Source organism: Tamandua tetradactyla, chromosome 5 (genome assembly GCF_023851605.1).
Source record: "Tamandua tetradactyla isolate mTamTet1 chromosome 5, mTamTet1.pri, whole genome shotgun sequence".
NCBI lineage: Eukaryota > Metazoa > Chordata > Mammalia > Pilosa > Myrmecophagidae > Tamandua > Tamandua tetradactyla.
This window is the reverse complement of record NC_135331.1, coordinates 139,346,132-139,359,471: the sequence shown is the minus strand read 5'-3', so window position 1 is coordinate 139,359,471 and position 13,340 is coordinate 139,346,132. Positions and strand designations below refer to the sequence as shown.

General features: G+C 37.7%; 1 pseudogene; it reads left to right on the top strand.

The window, feature by feature from the left end:
- Positions 1 to 5,743: 5,743 nt before the first annotated feature.
- Positions 5,744 to 7,012, top strand: LOC143682776 (keratin, type I cytoskeletal 18 pseudogene; annotated as a pseudogene).
- Positions 7,013 to 13,340: the final 6,328 nt, after the last annotated feature.

Below are 13,340 nucleotides of genomic sequence, written 5' to 3'. Positions count from 1 at the left end.
CCATACAAAAAGGAGGATGTTGAAACATGGATTTCCCTGCATGTTCTCAGCATCACCTAAGAGGAGCTGGGTGATGCTGGGTTGACAAAAGAGTGTCAGTCAGGCTACAAAGAGTGACTACTATTTGTCACCTCAAACAAACCAGACTTCAGCTTGCCCATTCTGAGCATACCAAAGAACTTGATTATTGATGGACAGAGAACAGAGACCATCTGTACCAGTTTGACTCTGTTGTAAATCTCAGAAAAGCCATGATATTTGATCCTCATTCAATATTTCTGGATGGGATCTTTTCTGATTGTTTCCATGGAGGTAATCTCCACCCATCAAGGTGGGGTTGCTTACTGAAGCCCTTTAAAAGGGAACCATTTTGGAAAAAGCTTTAGAACCCACAGAGCCCACACAGCCAGAGACCTTTGGAGATATATAAAAAAAAATCCCTGGGGAAGCAATTGAAGAATACTGGATAGAAATGTGGCAGACATTGCCATGTGTCATTCCAGCTGAGAGTGAAACCCTGAATGTTAATTGGCCTTCATGGGTCAAGGTATCTTTCCCTGATGCCTTTGTTTGGACATTTTTATAGCCTTGCCTTAATTTGGACATTTTCACAACCTTAGAATGATAAGCTTAAAACTTATTAAATTCTCCTTCTAAAAGCCATTCCATTTCTGGTATATTGCATTACAGCAATTTTTACAAACTAAAACACCCATCCTCATTCAATTTTTCCATGAACCCAGACTATACAGAAAAGTGAGATGTTGAGTCGCCACCATGGTGAAGTGGAATTCAGATTAGAATTGTAAACTCTGGCTTACATAAAATGAAAGGTTTCAGAAAACACAGTCACATGAAGGGGAGGGGGAACCAAAGTTGCACATGAAAAAACAAAATAAAAATACAAATGGGCTGGCTAAGTTTGTTCAATAAAGAAACTAATTAGAAATGCTGAAACAATAAAACTCTCAGAGCTTCCAGAAACCTCAGGGATTGTCCTACTTCACTTAGAATGCCTAAATAATAGTATAGGCCGAAGGAACAAGACCCGAAGTTTGAAGAAAAAAAAGCATCCTATGAGATATTTAGGATGTTCCTTGAGGATAAGACTCTATGGGGTGGTATTCACCTCTGCCCAGGGTCTGGCCTTCCCTCTTGTAGACTCAAAAATTTGTTTTCTTTGATATGGTGGAGTTGATCAGATCCAGAGAAGATAGCAATGCCAAAAGAAAGCTAATTTATTAACTTTTCTATGGGAAATAGAACTGACAAAGTGAACAGAAAGTCATGTTAGTCTGAACAGCACATTTGCTTCCTTAGAAAAGGGACATGGGCAACTGAATCATGACTGGGGTAATAGCAAGTCATTCAAATGTATAATGGCAGCAGGAACTCAGAGTCATTGCGGCCATCTCTGCGAGTCTTCTTTTTCAAGATTTCATCGCTGACCAGTATGTTTTCTGAGTGACATTTTTTCTTTTAATCATATGACCACCTGTTGAAATTAGATGTTTTCCACCATCAAGTCTATTTGAATCTGGGCCATTTTTATTGATGTTACAATTTCACCCTCTAAAGGTGATCCTATAATTATTATTTATTGGTGATGTTGACTTATATACTAACTGTACAGACCACAGAGAAGTCCACCAATCAACTCAGGGTCTTTCAATTTCTTTCCCGTTCATTCACCTCTGAGTTTATAGAGAGATATGAAGAATTGAAAAGAGTTCAAAAGAAAGGCATGAAGTTTATTAAAAGATTTTAAAATGACTCATGAAAAGGTCAAAAGTACTGAGGGAAGGAAAGCTGAACATGGATTTAATAATAGTGTCCCCAAATACTAGATTGTTAAATATAAGAGGCCACCTTATTTTGCAGCACAAGGGAGATAGTTTGACATACAGAAGAACTTTCTTAGGTGAGAAATTTGAGAGAGAAATAGACTTCCAAAAAAGATTTGGAAATCTGCTCTGCAGAGCTTGAAAAATAAATGTATTTCACTTATTATAGGTTTCCTTTCTGAAGGCAGGGAAATGGACCACAGAGCATTTTCATTTTTTTTTCCAGATAGAACATTCATGAATTAGCTTTCTCTAGCATATGGGTAATGAATCCTTCCACCATTAAGTGAACCAAGTGGTAATCCAAGTTAAATTAAAAAGAAATTCCTTTGTATGAACAGGTCTTAACTTCTTTTGAGCCAAATATCTCTTTGAGAAACTGATAAACCATAGACTGCCCCCACCCACATCCACACATACATGATATCTTGCATACAATTTCAGGAGAGTTATGAACTTTCCAAAGCCGTACAAGTTCATGGTTCCCTCTCTAGAAGAAATTCATTCCTAGTCCACATATGGTCGATTCTATTTTTATGTCTTCTGGAATCTTCTGGGGCTCATTTATAGCTTATGTACCTCTTTTCTTCCTCTTTTTCTTCTCCCTCTTAATTTTTCCCCTTCCTCTCACTCTCTCACAACCTTTCCTTATCTTCTCACTTGAAGATAAGTGACAGGACAGGCTCTGTCCTTTCTTTCAGAGTCTGTTAGTGGTCCCCAGGACATAAGGAAACTATAAGAATTCTTGTTTCTAGCCCAAAATCATCTTAAAATTAATGTACTTGTTGAAGAAAAATCATATAAATCCAACTGTATCCAGCTGGTCAAAGTCCTTAGGGTCATTCATAATTTATGACCCCTCTTGGAGTAAGGGATAGGTATAAGCACAGATACTGGAATCTAGACATCATTGCTGTGTTCCTGGAATTCTTCACTTAGAAAAACCTGGAGAGTCTTCTCCTTGGGTTGGGGTAAGAGACACTTGGAGGAAGAAAATTCCTCAAACCTCTCTGCATGATTGGAATCAATTTCCCTTTAAAAGTTCTCATGAGAAGTAAAAGAGAAGTGCTTAGGGTGCTGCCCTCACTTTGTCCCCCTTTTCCTACCATTTTTCAAGGACAAATTGATTTTGTGAGGAATAAACATGTCTTCTTGTGTTACACTGCAGAATTTCTACTTCTGTGCAGTCCTTTCTGTTTTGCTAGTTTCTCTTTGAGGAGCTTTTATGGAAGCCATTTCTCAGGAAATCAAGGAAAGATATTAGTTTAATACTTAATTAGAACTTCATTCATGGAACTTATCTTTCTGATTTTGTAGCATTCTAGTGTTTCCAGGCCAAAGATATCTTTAGTGGGATTCAGTTAAACAATAATCGTACCATAAAATAATCTCTTCGGAACTCTGAGTGTTCATGTATAAAATACGTAAGGAAAAATAAGACTGATAGACATTACTTGGAAGATTTTATCTCACATTCAACTTAAGAATACAGCCACCAAGGAGTAAATATTCACTGCTAACTTGAAGCCTTGACCAAGTTTCTGCTTTAAACAATGAGAAAACTATCAAACAAACAAGCAAAATTATGCATTTATTTTAAACAAACAGCTTGATTTGTAGGGAAATCTTGCAATGATCTGGAACTCAAGTAAGTTTAGTTTAAAGGTGCCAAAGTCAAAGAGATGGCATTTATTATTGGAAAAATCCTACATATGGAGATGTTTTGCCACATTTTTATGGCAAACATCAGGTTGATTGGGGCTTGATCTATACCAGTTGTTAAGTATTTTTCATATCACCCCTTGTTTGGGAAGATGTGAATTCTATGGCTGACTGTATTCTCCTTTTTGCTTGACTCCCAAGGCTCTAGAGCTTACTGTGTAGTGTCCCTTTTATACTGTGCAGAAAGCTGAGACATGCATTACTGTGAATTGAGTCTCTGAGGCTTTTCTTACCCCTCCTTTTTACTTCCTCTGATTTTTTTTACCTTTAGGGAAAAAATTTCATTTTGCCACATGTAATTCTATGAGCTATTCCAGCTCTGCTTTGTACTGAGGCAGGGCATAAATAAATAACACTGATGGTTTGTTAATTGTATAATCTTGAAATCTGAAATTTAGGAGTAAAGCAGCAGCTTTGAAAAATAGGTGAGTGGTTAACAAGTCATATTTCAGAAAGAGTTCATCTGTTTGGTCTGATTTAAAATAAACTACACCAACCTAAATTTCCTGCACGGCTCCCTTCCACTTAAATTCATGGCAATAGCAGGCTCTTAAATTAAAAATATTTTTTCCAAGGCCAGATTTATGTCACAATTATGGGTGTGTGTAGTTGGACATTATCTTTGAGTAGATGTGCAGGATTTGTAAGAAAACTCCATGTTTTTCTGTATCTTAGAATTTTAGATCCAAATGGTCTGAAAAATCTGGGAGCCATATGCAAGATATTAAATATTTACCCATGGATCTTGGTCATTGAAGAATTTTTTCTGGTGCACTTACATTGCCTCATAGACATTTCTGGAAGCACTCTCCACTGCTGTTTTTCTAGAAAATCTGGACAATCACCTGGAGAATATATTATAGGCATGCTAGAGTAAAGAGACTGGCTACATGGGTCTGAGTTTAAAGCCATGGTACAGGGCACACTGACATTTAGGAACAAGTGGGGTTATTTTTTTTAAAGAAAGAATTCGGGAGGAAAGGAGACTTTTACTGAACATGGTAGCCAGGAGCTCTTCCAAGCATAGCATTTTTTCTCTGATATCTACACTTGGTGGCTTATTTATGTATTTTTCTTGAGAATGAACAACTTTCAACTTTGAATTTCTCCTCTACGTAATCAGCAGATTTCTCTGTGGCAGGTCTCACAGTATCCTAGAAGGTGACAAGGGAAAGGGAAGGTGGAAAGGTGAAGTAAGTTGCCCAAGAGGCTGAACTGAGCAAAAAACAAGTTCCTTGCAATCAGTCATCCCTGGCCTGTGGGTGATGGAAGAACTTTTACCTCTTGAGGATCCAGCACTCTAGGGATTCCTTAGATTATAGTTAAAGCAATTATAAGTTTGGAGATTGGTAAAAGGTTGATGATGGCAAAACTTTAAAAATAAGCCTTTTGCTAAAAGACATCATCTTTTCCAGATTCTGTAATCTTTTGGCAGAATCTTAGAAGTACTTTTCCCCATTATGTTCTATCTTTACCTTTAAAGCATATATTAAATGTACTGAAGTCTGGAATGTATAAAGTGCCAAGTAAGATCACAAAAAGAAATAACTCAAGTCTCCATCCAGATAAGAAAAATAAATAACTATGTCCTACTCCGTTCCTGATGGGATGCTGAGAGCCTACAGTTAACTCTGTAGTTACGTGGTGTAGACAGCTGAGTGTAGGGAAATAATGGAGAACTCTCCTGGTGGGCTTGAAGGGTATGACATAATGACTCTATTTAACGGTTCTGCTGTGAAACAGATTTGAGGCCATGCTTTGTTGGGCAGTTATTTCACCTCTTTCTACCTCCATTTTTTAAATTATAAGCAGGATTGTTAAAAGGTGAAATGGGATACTACTGATTATAAAGCATATGGTTGAGTGCCTGGCACATAGTCAGTGCTACATTAATTAGTTGCTGTTATTTTCTGTAATTGTTAAACCTATTTGAGAATGCAAGATGTCCCCTTCTCTGTACCTTTTCAGACCTCCATTAGAAATAAAAGTGTCAGTAATATTTTTACTTCCTTAATGGGAAGGTGCTATTCATTCACATTTAAAGTCTTTCTACTTTAGAATGATTTGCTAAAAGGTCAACAAATAATAATTAACATTTCTAAACAATGGAATATATTAAAAGCAATGCAGGCAGCCATATCCTGAGTCCCGGCCTCTTACCTTCCTCCTCAGACAACATGAGCTTTACCACCAGCTCCACCACCTTCTTCACCAACTACCAATCTCTGAGCTCCATCCCGTTGTCCAGCCACCAGGTCGGGCCAACTGGCAGAGCAGCCAGCGTCTATGCAGGCCAGCCACTTGGGCTTCCATATCTCAGTGTCCTGCTCTGTTAGCTCCCTGGGTGGCTGCAGGTCAGGGGCCTGTGGGGATAGGAAGGCATCCAGGGTGAGAAGTAGACCATGCAGGCCCTGAGCCACTGCCTGTCCTCCCGCCTGGACAGGGTGAGGAACCTGAAGATTGAGAATTGGAGACTGGAGGGCAAAATTTGGAAACACCTGGAGAAGAAGGGACCTCAGATCAGGGACTGGGGACACTACTTGGAGACCATCAAAAGGAATTGAGAGCTCAGATCTTTGAAAATTCCATGGAAAATGCCCACATCCTCCTGCAGATTAATAATGCCTGACTCGCTGCTGATGACTTCAGAGTCAAGTACGAGAATGAGCTGGTCATGTGCCTATCTGTGGAGAACAACATCCATAGACTCTACTAGGTCACTGATGACACCAACATCACTTGGCTGTAGCTGGAGATGGAGACCGAGGCTCTCAAGGAGGAGCTGCTCTTCATGAAGAAGAACCATGAGGATGAAGTAAAGGCTCTATAAACCCGGATATCTGCTTTGGGGTGACCATAAAGGTGGATGCCCCCAAGTTTCAGGACCTCAGCAAGGTCATGGCAGACATCTGGGCCCAGTATGATGAATTGGCTCAGAAGAACCATGAGGAGCTGGACAAGTATTGTTCTCAGCAGATTGAAGAGAATAGCACAGTGGTTACCTATCAGTCTGCTGAGACAGGAGCTGCCGAGATGACACTCTTGGAGCTGAGATGTACTGTCCAGATATTTGCAACAATCTGGACTTCATGAGAAATCTGAAGTCCTGTTTGGAGAACAGCCTGTGGAAGGTGGAAGCCCACTACATCCTGCAGATAGAGCAGCTCATTGGGGTCCTGCAGCACCTAGAGTCAAAGCTGGCACAGACCCAGACAGAGGGGCAGCACCAGGCCTAAGAGTACAAGGCCCTGCTCAACATCAAGGTCAAGCTGGAGGCTGAAATCACTACCTACTGCTGCCTGCTAGAAGACAGGAAGGACTTCAGTCTCAGTGATGCTCTGGACAGCAGCAACTTCATGCAAACCATCCACAAGACCACCACCTGCAGGATCATGGATGGCAAAGTGGTATATGAGACCAGTGATACCAAAGTTCTGAGGTACTGAGGCAGCAGACACAGGGTGCCCTTTGGGGAACAGGTGGCCAATAAAAACTTCTGCATCTGCAAAAAAAAAAAAAAAAAAAAGAAAGAAAAAATGCAACACAGATAGAGCACTAGCTTCAATCATACTAGACCTATACTAGACCTTAAGATATTTGTTGACTGAAAATGACATAAATTTGGAGGGAAAGCTGTTCCCCTAAAGTCCTATAATTAATAATTGATGCTGTCTATAACAATACCCCTTGGATGGGTAATCTATATTATTCCATAGTTTTTTACTAATTTTCTAATTAAAAAGAACATTTAATGATGTCAAAAACTGCAGGGCTGAACTACTGCTGGAACAAGGCCCAGTGTGTTAATCATGCCCCAAATGGGTAATGGGCCAAGTGTTGTATTGAAGACTTTCACCCCTATGTTTGCTATTCTCTTTCTACTTTGTACCTCTGACCTTTAGGGCCCTTCTGCTGTCCACCTTAAGACCACAAGGGCTCCTTTTTTATGACCCTATTGATATAAGCATATGCTGAAATTTTCAACCCTTCTCTCCTCACCCCAAGTCAAAATGTCAGTTTTTTTTCACATAACAGGTTCATGTATAATATCTCTTAGACAATATTTGTATTTTTTAGAGCTGACATTATATTTTTAAAATTTAACTTTTAGTCATCCTTATTCCTTTTTAAAAACTTTTATTTGGACATAATAGCACCAAAAAAGTTGCAAAAATAGTACACAAAGTGTTCATATACCCTCTAGTGAGCTTATCTGAACATTAACATAGCATAGAACAATTTCAAAACCTAGAAATTAATATTGATACAATACTATTAATGTAAAAACTTTAAATTTTGCCATCTGTCCTACTTACGTCCTTTTTTATGGTACAGGACCCAATCTAATTCCCACATTGCATTTACTATCTCTATACTGAGGCAGTTCCTCAGACTTCTGTATGGTTCATGATCTTAACAGTTTTGAAGAGTTCTGGCCAGTTATTTTGTGGAATGTCTCTCAATTTATGTTTTCCTGATATTTCCTTAGGATTAAATTCAGGTATGCATTTTTGTCAAGAATGCCACAGAGGTCATGTTGTATCCTATTCATTCATCACATCACAGGTTACACGCCTATGTAATGTAATTATTGGTGATGTTTTGTCTCGATCACTTGGTTAAGGTGATGTCTGCCAAAAGTCTCTTCACTGCCAAATAACCTTTTCTCTTTCTGTAATTAATAAGTATCTTGTAGGGAAGGACTTTGAGACTATGAAAACATCCTATTTCTCATCTGACTTTCACCCATTCATATTTTACATCCAGTAATGATTTTTTCCCTACAGTTATTAATGTGGTGTTTGCCTATTATGACTTGTTTCTATTTCATTTATCCCTTTCATATTTATTAATTGAAATCTTATCGTAAAAGAGAGCTATCCCTTCTCCCTCATTTACTTATAATAGTATGGACTAATGGATATTGACTTTATCCTATGTGCTAGAATTCATTATTACTATCATTTATTTTACAAATTGCCCCAGATTTGACTATTGGGAGCTCCCTTAAGAAGGCTTCTGGATCTTTTCAAGATGTTTGCATTGTGTTGTGAGAACTTCCTTACTTCTGGCAACATAAAGTGTTCTAGGTTCATGTTGTCATTTCCCTGCTCCAAGTTAGAATCAGCAATTTCTTCAAAGAGCCCTGGGTCCTTTTATAGAGAATGGTCTTTACACTTCTTTTCCCTCTTTATTCGGTATGGCATTGTTTATCCCACAGTGCCAGGCCAGGCTCATCCATGAAAGTCATCTCCCCCACCTCCAGGGAGACTTTCATCTTGTATGTCATGTCCCACATAGGGCAGAGGGCAATGGTTTCACTTGTAGAGTTGGGCTTAGAGAGAGAGAGGCCACATCTGAGCAACAAAAGAGGTCCTCTTCTAGCCACCTTAGCATACCTAAAGATAGACCTCTTTTAGTCATCTTAGGCATATCTAAGAGTCACCATAGGCATACCTAAAGGTAGACTAAACTTCTCCGCTATATACATATTTCGCAAGAGCAAGCCTCAAGATTAAGAGCTTGGTCTATTGATTTTGATGTTCCTAATGTTTGGCACAGTCTCCGGGGTTTCCCTGGTGGTAAAGTTTAATAGTTCTATAATTTTTCTCCCATCCCTTAAGGGATTTTTTCAATATTTTTTGATTATCTGCTTAATATGCTCTGGGATGTATCTAGGCACTAAATTAAGCTATACAGAATTAAAGGCTCTCATTCTTATTATGGGATTCCTGTGTTTGGATTGCTTAAGTGCTCTATTCATACTGGTTGAGTTAGATTATGTGCTACAGAAAATTTAAGTTCTGGACATAATAAAACTTTCTTCCTTTGATCTCAACGAATAGGTGATGTTCTCAAATACAGGCAATATCTTCCTTACCCCTGTATGCTGAATTATCTTAATCCCAGCCTGATTGTCTTCATTTTTATCTCTAAGTATCAGGTTATACATATATGAAATTGCCCTCACAATCCAGAAATAACAATTGCCACTCTGGACTAAATGTGACTGCTATAAGAGCTTACTATCTCGGCTCCTGTTTTCTTATATGTATTTTCTATATGGGATCATATAATATTTGCTCTTTTGTTTCTGGCTTATTTTGCTTCACCAATAATGCAACTTGTTCATTCACATTGTTGCATGCCTCACAACTTTGTTCCTTTTTGTAGCAGCACTGTGTTCAATCATATGATTACACTACCGTTCACCAATCTACTTCTCAGTCAGTACATCTTTCATTCACCTCCATCTACTGGGCCTCATATATGATGTGCAAAGTCAATAGTCCATCAACACTCTCAAATTTAGATAATTTCTTTGTTTCCAAGAGAAAAATAGCCAATAAACACACCCTCACCCAATAGAAAATCCAAACCTCCCACTAACACTTGTCCCTCCCCCCATTATGTACCCTAGTATTGCTGCAATATTGTTGATGTTTTCCTGTTAAACATAGCCCATAGCATGCAATATTTCCCCCTTATACCCAAAGTTATATACTCTTTGTATAAGATTCATGCCTTTGCAGTAGTTCATGCAAGAACTTGTTTATATTTGTAGTGTTGACTGGTGGAACACATGAGTCTATACAACCCCTTTCAGTCATGTTCACCTTCAAAATGGTAACATTACTTATAGACTCACTAATGAATTGGCTTCACTTCTATCTATTACTTTACAATTAAGTTCAACCTCGTTAGCAAGCTGTTCACCCATCTCAAGCTTCTGTGTATCTCTAGGTCCCCTATATTCTCTATTATAAGCCTCTGATTTTACCTTTACCATTGCCATAAAAGTGAAACCATACAGGATCTATCTTTTTGAGCATTATGGCCTCAAGACTCATCCATCTTGTCATATTGTTCAGGACATCATTTCATCTTATTGCTGCATAATATTCCATTATATGTATATACCACATTATGTTAATCGACTCTTCTGTTGATGGGCATTTGGATTGTTTCCATCTTTTGGCAATTGTGAATAGTGCTGCTATGAACATTGGTGTGCAAGTATCTGTTTGTGTCATTGCTTTCAGCTCTTCCAGCTGTATACCAAGTAGTGGTATTACTGGGTCATAGGGCAACTCTATATTTAGTTTTCTAAGGACTATCTTCCACAGCAGGTGTACTTTTATATATTCCCACCAGCAATGCATAAGTGTCCCAATTTCTCCACATTCTCTCCAATATTTGTAGTTTCCTGTTTGTTTAATAGCTGCCATTCTTATAGGTGTGAGGTGGTATCACATTGTACTCTTGATCTGCATTTCCCTTATAGCTAATGAAAATGAGCATTTCTTCATGTACTTTTTGGCCATCTGTATTAGCTCTTCAGAAAAATGTCTACTCATATTTTTAACCTACTTTATAATTGGGTTGCTTGTTCTTTCACTGTTGAGTTTTATGATTTCTTTATGTATACAGGTTATCAAATCTTTATCCGATATGTGATTTCTAAATATTTTCTTGAGTTGGCTGCCTCTTCACCTTTTTGACAAAAACTTTTGAGGCACAAAAGCATTTGGCTTTGAAGAGTCCCATTTATCTTTTTTTTTTTTTTTTTGTAGCTTGTGCTTTGGGTGTAAAATTTAGGGCTCTACCTCTTATTACTAAATCTTGAAGATGTTTCCCTACATTTTCTTTTAGGAGCTTTATGGCACTGGTTCTTAAATTTAGGTGTTTGATCCACTTTGAGTTAATTTTTGTGTAGGGTATTAGGTAAAAGTCCTCTTTCATTCTTCTAGCTATTGATGTCCAGTTCTCCCATGCCCATTTATTGAAAATACTATTTTGTCCCAGTTCAGAGGATCTGGGGGCCTTGTTGAAGATTGGTTTATCATAGATTTGATGGTCTTTCTCTGTGCTCTTGATTTGATTCCATTGGTCAATACTTTTATCTTTGTGTGAGTGCCATGCTATTTTGACCACTGTGGCTTTTATAATAAATTTTAAAATCGGGAAGTGTTAATCCTCCCTCTTCATTTTTTTTTTAGGATGCTTTTAGCTATTTGGGGTCTCTTTCCCTTCCAGATGAATTTGATAACTAGCTTTTCCAAATCTTCAAAGTAGGTTGTTAGAATTTTGATTGGGACTGCATTGAATCTATAGATCAATTTGAGTAGAATTGCCATCTTAACTACATTTAACCTTCCTACCCATGAGCATATAATGTCTTTCTGCTTATTTAGATCTTCTTTGATTTCTTTTAACAAGGTTATGTAGTTCTCTATGTACAAGCCCGTTACGTCCCCAGTTAAGTTCATTCCGAGATACCTGATGCTTTTAGTTGTCATTTTGAATTTTTTTTTCTTTAATTGACTTTTTGGTTAAGTCATTGCTTGTGTATAGAAACATTATTGATTTTTGCACATTAATTTTATAACCTGCTACCTTACTGAATTTGTTTATTAGCTCAAGTAACTTTGTTGTAGATTTCTCAGGATTTTCCAGTATAGTATTATGTCATCTGCATATAATGAAAGGTTTACTTCTTCCTTTCCAATTTGGATGCCTTTTATTTCTTTGCCCTGCCTGATTGCACTTGCTAGAACTTCTAGCACAATGTTGAATAATAATGATGACAGAGGGCATCTTTGTCTCATTCCTGATCATAGGGGGAAGCTTTCAGCCTCTCATCATTGTGTACAATGTTGGCTATGGGTTTTTCATATGTGCCTTTTAACAGGTTGAGGAAGTTACCCGTGATTCCTACCTTTTGAAATGTTTTTATCAGAAAAGGATGTTGAATTTTGTTGAATGATTTTTTAGCATCAATCGAGATGATCATATGATTTTTCCCTTTTGATTTGTTAATGCGCTATATTACCTTAACTAATTTTCTTATGCTGAACTATCCTTACATTCCTGGTATAGATGTCACTTGGCCATGGTATAGAATTCTATTTATGTGCTGGTGGACTTGATTTGCTAATATTTTGTTGAGAATTTTTGCATCCATGTTCATTAGGGAGATTGGCCTTTAGTTTTCCTTTCTTATAGCATCTTTACCTGGTTTTGCTATTAAAGTGATGTTAGCTTCATGAAATAAGTTAGGTAGTGTTCCTTTTCCCTCAATTTTCAGAAAAAGTTTAAGTGGAATTGGTGTTAGTTCTTTTTGGAATGTTTGATGAAATTCCCCTGTGAAGCCATCTGGCCCTGGGCTTTTCTTTTTAGGAAAATTTTTGATGACAGTTTGAGTTTGTTCAGATCTTCTATTTCTTCTTGTTTTGTGTAGCCTGTTTGTGTGTTTCCAGGAATTTGTCCATTTCAACTAAGTTGTCTAGTTTGTTAGCATATAGTTGTTCATAGTATCCTCTTATGATCTTTTTTCTTCAGGGTCTGTGGTAATGACTCTCCTTTCATATCTGATTTTGTTTATTTGTATCCTTTCTCTGTTTCTCTTTGTCAGCCTTGCTAGTGGCCCATCGATTTTATTGATTTTCTCAAAGAGCCAACTTTTGCTTTTATTGATTCTTTCTATTATTCTTTTGTTCTCCCTTTCATTTATCTCTGCTTCAATCTTTGTTACTTCTCCTCTTCTATTTGCTTTGGGGTAGTTTGCTGTTCTTTCTCAAGATCCCCCAAGTGAACAGTTAAGTCCTCATTCTTTCTTTCTTCTTTTTATAATATAGGCATTTAGGGCAGTAAGTTTCCCTCTCAGCACAGCCTTTGCCACAACGTAAGTTCTGCTATGTTGTATTCTTATTTTCATCTGTCTCCAGATAGCTACTGATTTCTCTAGCAATTTCTTCTTTGACCCACTCATTG